This window comes from Henckelia pumila, chromosome 1, assembly GCF_033568475.1.
Source record: "Henckelia pumila isolate YLH828 chromosome 1, ASM3356847v2, whole genome shotgun sequence".
Lineage (NCBI taxonomy): Eukaryota > Viridiplantae > Streptophyta > Magnoliopsida > Lamiales > Gesneriaceae > Henckelia > Henckelia pumila.
Window position 1 is genome coordinate 163,835,131 of NC_133120.1, and position 12,073 is coordinate 163,847,203.

Below are 12,073 nucleotides of genomic sequence, written 5' to 3' on the forward strand. Positions count from 1 at the left end.
TCCACAAGCGTAACATATATATATATATATATATATATATATATAGTAATTCTCAGCTGTCCAACTATTCCTGCTCACTTCGTTCCCGATCACTAAAACCCGATACCGGGTTTTAGTTGTCGGGGACGAGTTGAATAGCATTGGTTGGGCAGTTGAAAATTTATATATATATATATATATATAGAGTTTTGATATTATGGGCAACCACCATGGGCACTTACATGGGCAACAGCTGACGTGACATCTTGTACATTCAATCAGTGATTGTCACCTCAGCTGTTGCCCATAGTGGTTGCCCATAATATCAAAACTATATATATAAAACAATACGAGCATATTTGCCTTTTGATCACGTGCATATATCGATCATCCTTCGCATGGAAGTTCTTTTAATTTCTGGTCCACATATATCCCATAAAATTAAAAGAATATAAATATAATAATAGCATATATATATATAGCTGAAGCCAAGCAAGTGCTCTACGTAAGGCCATATTACATAATCGGCCCTAAAATACCCCAAAGGACGATTTCTAGAATGACAGCAGTGAATCTTCAAATGTTGATGTAACTAATCGATTTTAAGTTCTAAAATTCCCTTTACGATTACGATCTTATATGTTCTTGCTCGATCGATCGTTTAAAATGGCGAATAAAACATGGTTAATCCGATATATATAATGAATAATGCAAAAAACAAATTAATTAAATTAATCATGTATATATTTCATGTAGAAAGAAAGAAGATTCTTGAAACTAATTGTGCGGAGAATGTCAACTTTGGTATGTACGTAGAGAAATGGAGTCGTGGGAGGTTTCTGGCGTACGAATTTCAGTGCTTCACAAGGTTTGGTTGCTGAGGTATAGGGAATTATTTCTTCAAGTTGCTGAATTTTATTCCTTGTGATAGAGAAGAAAATTACAGATAAGATTTGCTAAAAGGCGAAATAGATTTTTCTAGATCGATTAATTGCTTCTTGATCCAATCTCATGTTGACATGTTTGAAAAAATATATATATAAAAAAGTCAATTTATGTGGAAAATATTTCATATATTATCATAGCGTATGTTTGCTTTCTTGCAGTTTTATATGTCGTCAAATTTCTGTCTTAGTTCTATATTTTTTCAATTATGACAATTTCTAGTCTTTTTTTTTTCTTTTTCATTTGAGTGTTGATTAGACATTGCATACGTTAGCGTCATGTCAATATCACATAATGGTAATGTCAGAAAAAATGACTAAAATTGAAAGAAAAAAGATAACATACTAAAATTAAAATTTGATAACATAGAGTAGTCTAGTTGTGGTTCGATTTTAGGTGAAATTCGAACTAAATGTTACTTTATTGGGTTTACATAATTTCAAACCAAACCATAATATAATAACCAAACCAAACCAAACCAAACCAAACCAAACCAAACCAAGTAGAGTGAACATTTTATTTGATTATAAACTAAAATGATTAAAAGTAAAATATAATAAATTAAAGTATTTATGCATGTACAGATCTGTGCAATTTAGGAAAAAAAAAAAAAAAGCCTATGTTTTCGGACTATGGTTATGTTTATTTGGACTTAAAATTTTAAAACCAATCCAACTGAGTGTTGGCTGAAAATTAATCCAAAACCATATATGTGATTTGGTTTGATTTTACAGTTTTTTTGGGTATGGTCCAAAAATGGCAATTTTAATATTTCGACCGCTTATACATATATTATTACTACTATTAAAATGATGCACACTGCGTGTGCACAATAATAATCAACATGATTTTATGAGAGAAGTTATATTTTAGATGAGAGAAGTTATATTTAGTGGGGGGGTACACAATAACGATCAACATTTATGAGAGAAGTTGATGACAGAAGTTATATTTAGTGGGGAGAGGGTAAAAAATTAAGAAAAAAATAAGAAAGATGGGGGAAAAATGGTGTCCTCAAGACACAGTTTTTCTAGCATACTCAACTTTTATAAAATAGTAGAGATAGTAAAGATTATAAAGCAAGAGGGACATATAAAAACTGTTTTGATATTTTAAATAACTTCAATTTTTAACCTCTAAAATGCAAGAGAAAAACTAACTTCCATTTGATGTTTTAAAAACCACCAAAACATGCCTATATATTTTTTTCACAAAAAAAAATTTATTTCCACAAAAATAAAAAAAATTAATGTTTGATAATCAAAATCATTTTCTCTAATAATATATTATATTGTGTACACACATTGCGTGTTCCTAATTACTAGTTGGGTTAATATCCATTTTGGTCCCCCTTGTTTGCTTCTTTTTTCGAAATAGTCCATCTTCTTTTCGGAATGTCAAAATGATCTCAATGTTTCGTAATTATTCTCAATTTGGTCATTATCATCATATTTTCGTTAAAAAATAACGAAGATATGACCCGTCTCTCCTTTGAAGCTTCTGAAATGAGTTAATACACATTTTGATCCTTCTTGTTTGTCGTTCTTCCCAAAATAGTTTATCTTCTATTCAGGCCACTAAAATGATCCCCTTGTGTTTCGTAATTATCCCAATTTGGTTCCTCTCGTAATCTACCCATTAAAATCTAATGGAGATTCAGCACATCTCCCTTTAAATATTCTAAAAAAGTATCTAAAAACGATTTTTCTCAAATTGAGAACCCTCGGACAAATGCACCAAATCGGGAGAACAACAAAAGTCGAAAGACAATAATTTGAAGCATATCAACGATTCATCTAATGTAATCAATGTTCACACATTAATTTGTTCATTTTATAAACGAAACATTGCACCATTATGTAGCATAGTAATCCAAATCTTTTATTTGTGTGTTACTATTAAATTATACAGTCTTTTTCTCCGAATAATATTTTTGAAATCCTTTGCATGCAAGTCATTTATTTTTTAAACTCAAAAGTTATTTAATTCAAAATTAATATATATTGTGTTATAATAAATAAGTTTTCGAAGAGAAATGTTAAAACTTATGATTTTAACAATGCAAATCCATGACAAATTTGCAGTTAGCATATAACATATTAGCGAATAAAAAACTAAAATGGTAGTTTGTATTTGGTTAATGTTTAATCTTCGTCATTGATACCCTACGAATTAGCTCATCACTAGTTTAGGCCAGTTCGAGTCCATATCCAAGAACAAGGCTCGAGTCCAACTCTAAGTGGTAAAGTCTGTAGCGACCCAACCCGAATTCACTACTAATCAAAGGTTAATGCTTAATTAAGCATGCAATATATAATAATCAGAGATAAATTGCGAAAACTTAAATAATGCTAGACCGGCAGAATACGACGAGATAATAACCAATATACAACCCAATTGAAATAATATAATGACCTAGCTACTACTTCTGCAGTTCTTGCTTGATCTCCACCTAATCTCAAATCCTGGTGAAACACCTGCAACTGTCCCGCCGAATGGGTTGTACAGAAAATACTAAACGTGAGCGCTAAAGCTCAATATGCTAGTACGGGTAAACATAGAAATATTATGCATACACAAGTACAATGTCTGGGTATCCATATATGTGATATACAAATCCAAAATGCTCAGAATGGCGCCTAGGATATGAGAAGTACAGACCGAGGAATCAAACCACTGGTTACATGTAGTAGCCCGGTTCCATTTTAAAAGATTAAGTGATTTTAAACATGTTAGAAATTGACATATAATTTTAAAAGGGTCAAAACATGTTTAAGGAGTCCTTATTTGGTTAAAATAAGTAGAAAATCAGATCCGAAACGTCCGAAAATGGTGGGATAGGTCCCGGGGGTCTTGGGGGCCTAAAATCAGTTCGGAAACATAAGAAACAGTTCGGAGCTTCCGGGCAGATCGGAGCTTCCGATCTCAACCAGAAACAGGTGTCAAGGAGATTGGAACACGTGGCCAGATGCAGGAGATCGGAGCTTCCGATCCTGCGATCGGAGCTTCCGATCTTGGCCGTCCAAAACGTGGCAAACATGCACCGATCGGAGCTTCCGATCAGGTGATCGGAGCTTCCGATCGTGGCCTGTAAATAGGGGTTCCGAGGGCCACAATTTCACACCAATCTCACATCTTCTCTCTCGGTTTTAGAGTATTCTAGGTGTTTTAGGGGTGATTCTAGCCTTCCTAGGCTTGGTCCGGAGGTTGACCAGGTGCTCTGGGGTTGCGGCGGAGCAGTGCCCAAGTTCTGGGGCATTCGTCATCAGCGGGCTGACGACGGACGTAGGTATAGCTCTGGCTCCTTATAGTAAATAGGAAGTATGCTATAGCGTAGTTAAGGCTTTTAGAATAACATTATAATGCATGAGTACTTTGCATTGTAGTGCGGATTATAGGCTTGGACATAGTGCTGGTCTAGCTTGCCTAGCTTATGAGGTACAAAAGTGTTATTCGAGATATCCAGATTGAGTATGCATGTATTATGTGTTTGCATGGATTATGTGATTGCATGTTTATATGCCTTTATATACAGCATGTCATGACTGTATGTTGCATACATGAGCATATTGAGCTTTTACCTAAGAGTTATCCTGTAGTAGGGCACTCACCCTACGAGTTTGTAGATGGTTGGATACGTAAGTCTTGTGTCAGGTCACCGTGATGGTTGGACACATGTACTAGTATCAGGTCACCATTATCACTGGGTATATGAGCCACCTCCTGACGCGACGGCGCAGCGTGCTATATACCTTGGGCCCGGTCTTTGAGCATGATTCTTGACCTGAGAGTCCTGGTACCCAGTTCACTTGCATACATGCACACATAACATCGTATACTCATACTCTCGTACTGAGCTTATCATGCTCACGTCCCGTACTTTGTTGTATCTGGACACTCTATTCCATGGGGCAGGTCTGCGGCTGGATGAGGCGGGTGGTTCCAGGAGAGCTTAGGCGATGGAGGACCAGCAGGGTTATTGTCTAGACTTTTGTTTCAGTTGTATTTGGGTTAATACACTTGTTTATTTCGATATGGTTGTAAACAATATTTTATTGTCGTTTAAGTTTTCCGCTGTTTAATTTTTGATTTATTTTCTTAAGTTAAATGCATGCTTAAGCTTATAATTAGTAGGTGATCACGGTGCGGGTCACTACATTTATGGTATCAGAGCATGCATAGTAATCTTGGGATCTAGATTGTTGGAATTGGGATTAACTTTTAATAATCGTGTAGATGGCGGGTCATGGTGACGAGAGTATTCACGGCAGCATAGGTAGACGCTGGGAGGATCAGAATGATCGGGAGCATCGTTGTGGCCGTCATCACCATCGCCATGATGATCGCAGGCGTTTCAGCATGCATAGGTTTATGCAGATGGGTCCGAACCCTTTAATCGGAGGAGAGTCACTAGAGGATGCGGGAAACTGGATACGACGTATGGAAGTTTGTTTTCGGGATTTCCGATGCACTGAAGAGCAGCGGATGGAGACTCTTGATTTCCTGGTCGAAGAACGAGCTCGGAAGTGGTGGGATTCTACTTCTGCGCCTTTTATTGCAGCCCGAGGAGTTGCTACCTGGGATGAGTTCCGCACGGCTTTTAATAAGCTGTATTTTCCTCCTGCTCTCCGACAGAAGAAGACAAGTGAGTTGCTGAGATTACGGCAGGGATCGATGTCGATCGATGAGTACCAGTTGAAGTTCTTTTATTTTTTGCCCTATTGTCCCCAGATTTCTGATAGCACGGAGGCGAAGTATAATCTGTTCCTCCAAGGCCTTAATCCGGAGATTCATGACCGAGTTGTTGTGGGAGACGACATGACTTATGAGGGATTAGTGAGCCGATGTCACCAGGCAGAGGACAGCATTCGCCATAACAGATCCTTCTACTCATCTAGACCCGTGAGTTCCTTGGGTCCCCGTGCTCAATCATTCAAGAAGTCTGGTTCTACTTCTTCTTCCTCAGGATCCGGGGAGGTGATGCATTTCGGCAGAAAGAATCAGGGTCCTTGCAAGCATTGTGGTGGGAATCATCCTGCCAATAGGTGCCGGAAGGTTTCAGGGGCGTGTTTTCGATGTGGAGAAATTGGCCACCTGAAGAAGGATTGTCCACAGGCCGGGGGAGCTGGTTCTGGCTCAGGTTCTGGTTCTCAGGCTTCAGTGCAGCAGAGACCACAAGGACAGTCGACAGGGGGTTCTAATATGAAACCTCGTACTTCCAGTCAAGTGTTCGCCTTGAGACATTATCAGGCGGTGGATGAGAATGAGAAAGTTATAGCGGGTACATTCTTGTTATTTGATATACCTGCTTTTGCACTCATTGACACTGGTGCGTCTCATTCTTTCATATCTGCACGTTTTGTTAAGAAATATAAGTTTCCATACATTTCACTAGACACGGTGGTTGTTGTTTCTACCCCGACGGGTCAGTCTGCGTCGGCTAAGCGTCTAGTTATGGGTTGCCATTTAGAATTCGAAGGGAATGTCTTGATGGTGAATCTCATTATATTAGCAATGGAGGATTTTGATTGCATTTTGGAAATTGATGTATTAACTACATACCGAGCTTCAGTGGATTGTTACCAGAGATTGGTAAAATTTCATCCGGTTGGTGATGATAGCTGGTTCTTTTATGGTGAGGGAGCGCAACCTCAGATACCATTGGTATCAGCTTTGAAAGCTTGTCGAGCTTTGGAATCTGGCGCGGAAGGCTACCTCATCTATGTTGTTGATACATTCGCTGGAAGTGTTGGTATAGAAGCTATTTCTATTGTGAATGAATTTCCAGATGTATTTCTAGATGAGATTCCAGGATTTCCTCCAGCGCGCAAAGTTGAGTTTGGCATAGAACTGATGCCAGGGACTTCACCTATTTATCGAGCACCGTATCGTCTGGATCCGTCAGAGATGCGAGAGTTGAAGCAGCAGCTTCAGGATCTGTTGGACAAAGGTTACATTCGTCCTAGGGTTTCTCCTTGGGGAGCACTTGTTTTGTTCATGAAGAAAAAGGATGGGTCTATGCGTCTGTGCATTGATTATCGCCAATTGAATAGAGTAACAATCAAGAATAAGTATCATTTGCCTCGTATAGATGATATGTTTGATCAGTTGCAGGGTACTTTGATTTACTCGAAGATTGATTTGAGATCTGGATATCATCAGATGAGAGTCCGAGATCAGGATATAGCCAAGACAGCATTCAGGACCAGATATGGGCATTATGAGTTTCTAGTAATGCCATTTGGATTGAATAATGCACCGGCTGTATTTATGGATCTAATGAATCGAGTATTCCAAGAATTTCTGGACAAGTTTGTCATTGTATTTATCGATGATATCCTGGTGTACTCACATGATGTGAATGAGCACGCATATCATTTGAGGCTTGTGTTGCAGACTCTGAGGGATAGACAATTGTACGCCAAGCTGAGTAAGTGTGAGTTTTGGCTAAATCGGGTGGTATTTCTTGGTCACATTATATCCAAAGATGGAGTGTCTGTTGATCCGAGCAAGATTGAGGCTGTAATGAATTGGTCGCGTCCGATGACGGTAGCTGAGATCCGTAGTTTTCTGGGTCTAGCAGGATATTATCGTCGATTTATCGCGAATTTCTCGCAGCTAGCTCGACATTTGACACAACTTACTCGGAAGGGCATGAATTTTGAGTGGTCCTCAGAATGTGAAGAAAATTTCTGTGAACTTCGTAGACGGTTGAATTCTGCGCCTGTGTTGGTTTTTCCGTCTGGATCTGGAGGGTATGTAGTATACACGGATGCTTCTCTTCAGGGACTGGGATGTGTCCTGACTCAGAATGGTCATGTGATTGCATACGCCTCTAGACAGTTGAAAGTTCACGAGAATAACTACCCAGTGCATGATCTTGAGTTAGCAGCTATTGTTTTTGCGGCGAGAGATTTGAGATCTTCACAGACCATAAGAGTCTCAAATATTTGTTCACTCAGGCAGAGTTGAACATGAGATAGAGACGTTGGATGGATTTGCTAAAGGATTATGATTGTGAAATCAAGTACCATCCAGGAGCTGCTAATCTCACTGCTGATGCCTTGAGCCACAAGGTGCGACTCTCCGCACTACAGACTTGTTCTGTGGCAAGTGCAATTGAAGATTGTTGTTCTTCAGGGTATACCTTCAAGCATAATAAAGGTATGCAGAGTATCCAGATGTTTGCAATCTTATCTGAGCCTTCTTTGTATTCTCGGATTCGAGATGCTCAGATGGCTGATCCGAAGACCCAGCGTTTGGCTCGTTTAGCCAGGGATGATAGTTCGTCTGGATTCCACTATCAGTCAGATGGTTTTCTTTGTTTATCTGGCCGTATTGTTGTTCCGGAGGATGATACTCTGAGGGAGGATATTTTATCCCTGGCTCATCGTTCTAAGTTTAGTATTCATCCGGGAAGCAACAAGATGTACAAGGATTTGCGTACTAGGTTCCGGTGGAAAGGAATGAAAAGGAGTGTGTATCTATATGTTTCTAGATGTTTGGTGTGTCAGCTGGTCAAGGCAGAGCACCGACGACCTGGAGGGTTGCTTCACAGTTTACCTATTCCTGAGTGGAAATGGGAGTTGATCACGATGGACTTCGTGACCCATTTACCGGTGAGCTCGAGGAATTGTGATGCTATCTGGGTTGTGGTGGACCGACTCACCATGTCAGCACATTTTATTCCTTATAACCGGGACTACAGTTTTGATAGGATGTCACGGTTGTACATCCAGGAGATTGTTCGATTGCACGGAGTGCCTGTGAGCATTGTCAGTGATCAAGATCCAAGGTTTACTTCCAGGTTTTGGGGGAGTCTTCAGCGCGCTATGGGTACTACTCTCAGTTTGAGTACAGCTTATCACCCAGAGACTGACGGACAGTCAGAGCGCACGATTCGTACTCTTGAAGACATGTTGTGAGCATGTTCTATGGATTTTGGTCCAGCGTGGCAAGATCAGTTGCCATTGATTGAGTTCGCGTACAACAATAGTTACCATCGCAGTATTGGGATGGCTCCGTTTGAGGCGTTGTACGGGCAACGATGTCCTACTCCACTGTTCTGGGAAGAAGTGGGGGAGCGACAGGTTGAGGGACCAGAGTTAGTCCAGCAGGCTGTTGATATTGTTGGACAGATCAAGAAGAGAATTAAGGTTGCGGAGGATCGACAGGCTAGCTATGCGAACGTTAAGCGCAGACCTTTGCAGTTCGAAGTGGGAGAGAAATTATTCCTAAAAGTCTCACAATTTCGCAGGATTTTGAGATTCGGTCTCAAGGGCAAACTATCTCCTAGGTACATTGGTCCATTCGAGATTTTGGAGAGTGTTGGAGATCTGGCTTACAGGTTGGCGTTACCGCCGTATTTGTCAAGTATCCATGACGTGTTCCATGTTTCACTATTACGACGGTATGTGGCAGATGAGTCTCATATCTTGCAGCCGTCTGAGGTACAGTTGGACTCGGATTTGACATACGTGGAGAAACCATTGCGTATCGTAGGTCATAAGGATAAGGTGTTACGCAACAAGACCATTCCTCTTGTTCTAGTTCAGTGGCAGCGCCGAGGCACTGAGGAGGCCACTTGGGAACTTGAGAGTCGTATGCATACAAATTATCCAGAGCTATTTTGAATTGTGGTATTTTCAGATTATAACTTGTAAAATGAATCAGTTTGAATAAAATATGTTTATTCAGTATTTTTACTGCATTCAGTACTTAAGATTTTTCAAGGACGAAATATCTTAAGTAGGGGGAGAATGTAGTAGCCCGGTTCCATTTTACAAGATTAAGTGATTTTAAACATGTTAGAAATTGACATATAATTTTAAAAGGATCAAAACATGTTTAAGGAGTCCTTATTTGGTTAAAATAAGTAGAAAATCAGATCCGCAACGTCCGAAAATGGTGGGATAGGTCCTGGGGGTCTTGGGGGCCCAAAATCAGTTCGGAAACATGAGAAACAGTTCGGAGCTTCCGGGCAGATCGGAGCTTCCGATCCTGAGATCGGAGCTTCCGATCTCAACCATAAACAGGTGTCAAGGAGATTGGAATACGTGGCCAGATGCAGGAGATCGGAGCTTCCGATCCTGCGATCGGAGCTTCCGATCTCGGCCGTCCAAAACGTGGAAAACATGCACCGATCGGAGCTTCCGATCATGGCCTATAAATAGGGGTTCCGAGGGCCACAATTTCACACCAATCTCACATCTTCTCTCTCGGTTTTAGAGTATTCTAGGTGTTTTAGGGGTGATTCTAGCCTTCCTAGGCTTGGTCCGGAGGTTGACCAGGTGCTCCGGGGTTGCGGCGGAGCAGTGCCCAAGTTCTGGGGCATTTGTCATCAGCGGGCTGACGACGGACGCAGGTATAGCTCTGGCTCCTTATAGTAAATAGGAAGTATGCTATAGCGTAGTTAAGGCTTTTAGAATAAGATTATAATGCATGAGTACTTTGCATTGTAGTGCAGATTATAGGCTTGGACATAGTGCTGGTCTAGCTTGCCTAGCTTATGAGGTACGAAAGTGTTATTCGAGATATCCAGATTGAGTATGCATGTATTATGTGTTTGCATGGATTATGTGATTGCATGTTTATATGCCTTTATATACAGCATGTCATGACTGTATGTTGCATACATGAGCATATTGAGCTTTTACCTTAGATTTATCCTGTAGTAGGGCACTCACCCTACGAGTTTGTGGATGGTTGGATACGTAAGTCTTGTGTCAGGTCACCGTGATGGTTGGACACATGTACTAGTATCAAGTCACCATTATCCACTGGGTATATGAGCCACCTCCTGATGGGACGGCGCAGCGTGCTATATACCCTGGGCCCCGTCTTTGAGCATGATTCTTGACCTGAGAGTCTTGGTACCCAGTTCACTTGCATACATGCACACATAACACCGTATACTCATACTCTCGTACTGAGCTTATCATGCTCACGTCCCGTACTTTGTTGTATCTGGGCACCCTATTCCATGGGGCAGGTCTGCGGCTGGATGAGGCGGGTGGTTCTAGGAGAGCTTAGGCGATGGAGGACCAGCAGGGTTATTGTCTAGACTTTTGTTTCAGTTGTATTTAGGTTAATACACTGGTTTATTTCGATATGGTTGTAAACAATATTTTATTGTTGTTTAAGTTTTCCGCTGTTTAATTTCTGATTTATTTTCTTAAGTTAAATGCATGCTTAAGCTTCTGATTAGTAGGTGATCACGGTGCGGGTCACTACAACTACAGACAGAGAGAATTCATCTGGCAGCTGGGTTTTATCTTCTCTGTTCTTAGATTTTAATCTTTTAGTTTTTATTCTTGGTTAAGGAAGACGAACCCTTGATTTTATTTACTTTGTGAGATTCAGATTTTCAATGTTTGATTTTAAATCGAGTATCAAGAGTTGTTCTGATTTATTTCATGCTTGTGTGTTTGATTATTAGATTGATCACCTGATAATTCTTTCGTACAATCTACCGCTAAACTAGAATTCAAATCTGTAATTGTTTGAATCATCTAATTTGTGAAGCAACTGCGTTTAATATTTTCTGCTGTTGAATTTGTTAAATCGTAGGAACAACAATTGACTAAGCTAAATACATCCGCTGGTGCATGTGTTGTCTAGATTCATCAGTTTCACTCATATGAATGCTACCTTAGATTTAAATCTAGATCGCTTGTATTTGGGTTGATTTATTGGTAAGGGTTAATCTAGAACGCTGGTGTCTAATTAACTAAGATTAAGGTGGAACAGGAATTAGATTTTCAATGGTGAATATTCAATGAAAATTAATTATTTTTAGAGAATCGATGATCGAGTGAATGATTTCAAGAGTGTAGTCGACCGATACCAAGTCTCGTTAATTTATTGATCTTTTTTTATTTTAATTCCTGCATAGTAGTTTTTAAAATCCAAAAAACCCCTTTTATTATTTTCATTATTTTAAGAACACTATTTAAATTTCACTTTCCTCGTGGGAACGATCCCTACTCACACTATTGCATATTTTGTTATCTGATTTGAGTTGGATAATTTGGGCGTGATACGACTAAGCGCTACCAAATTTTGGCGTCGTTGCCGGGGAAAGACGTTTAATTTATTTGTGTTTTTGTTTTTGTTTTTGTTTTTGTTTTTGTTTTTTTTTTTAATTATT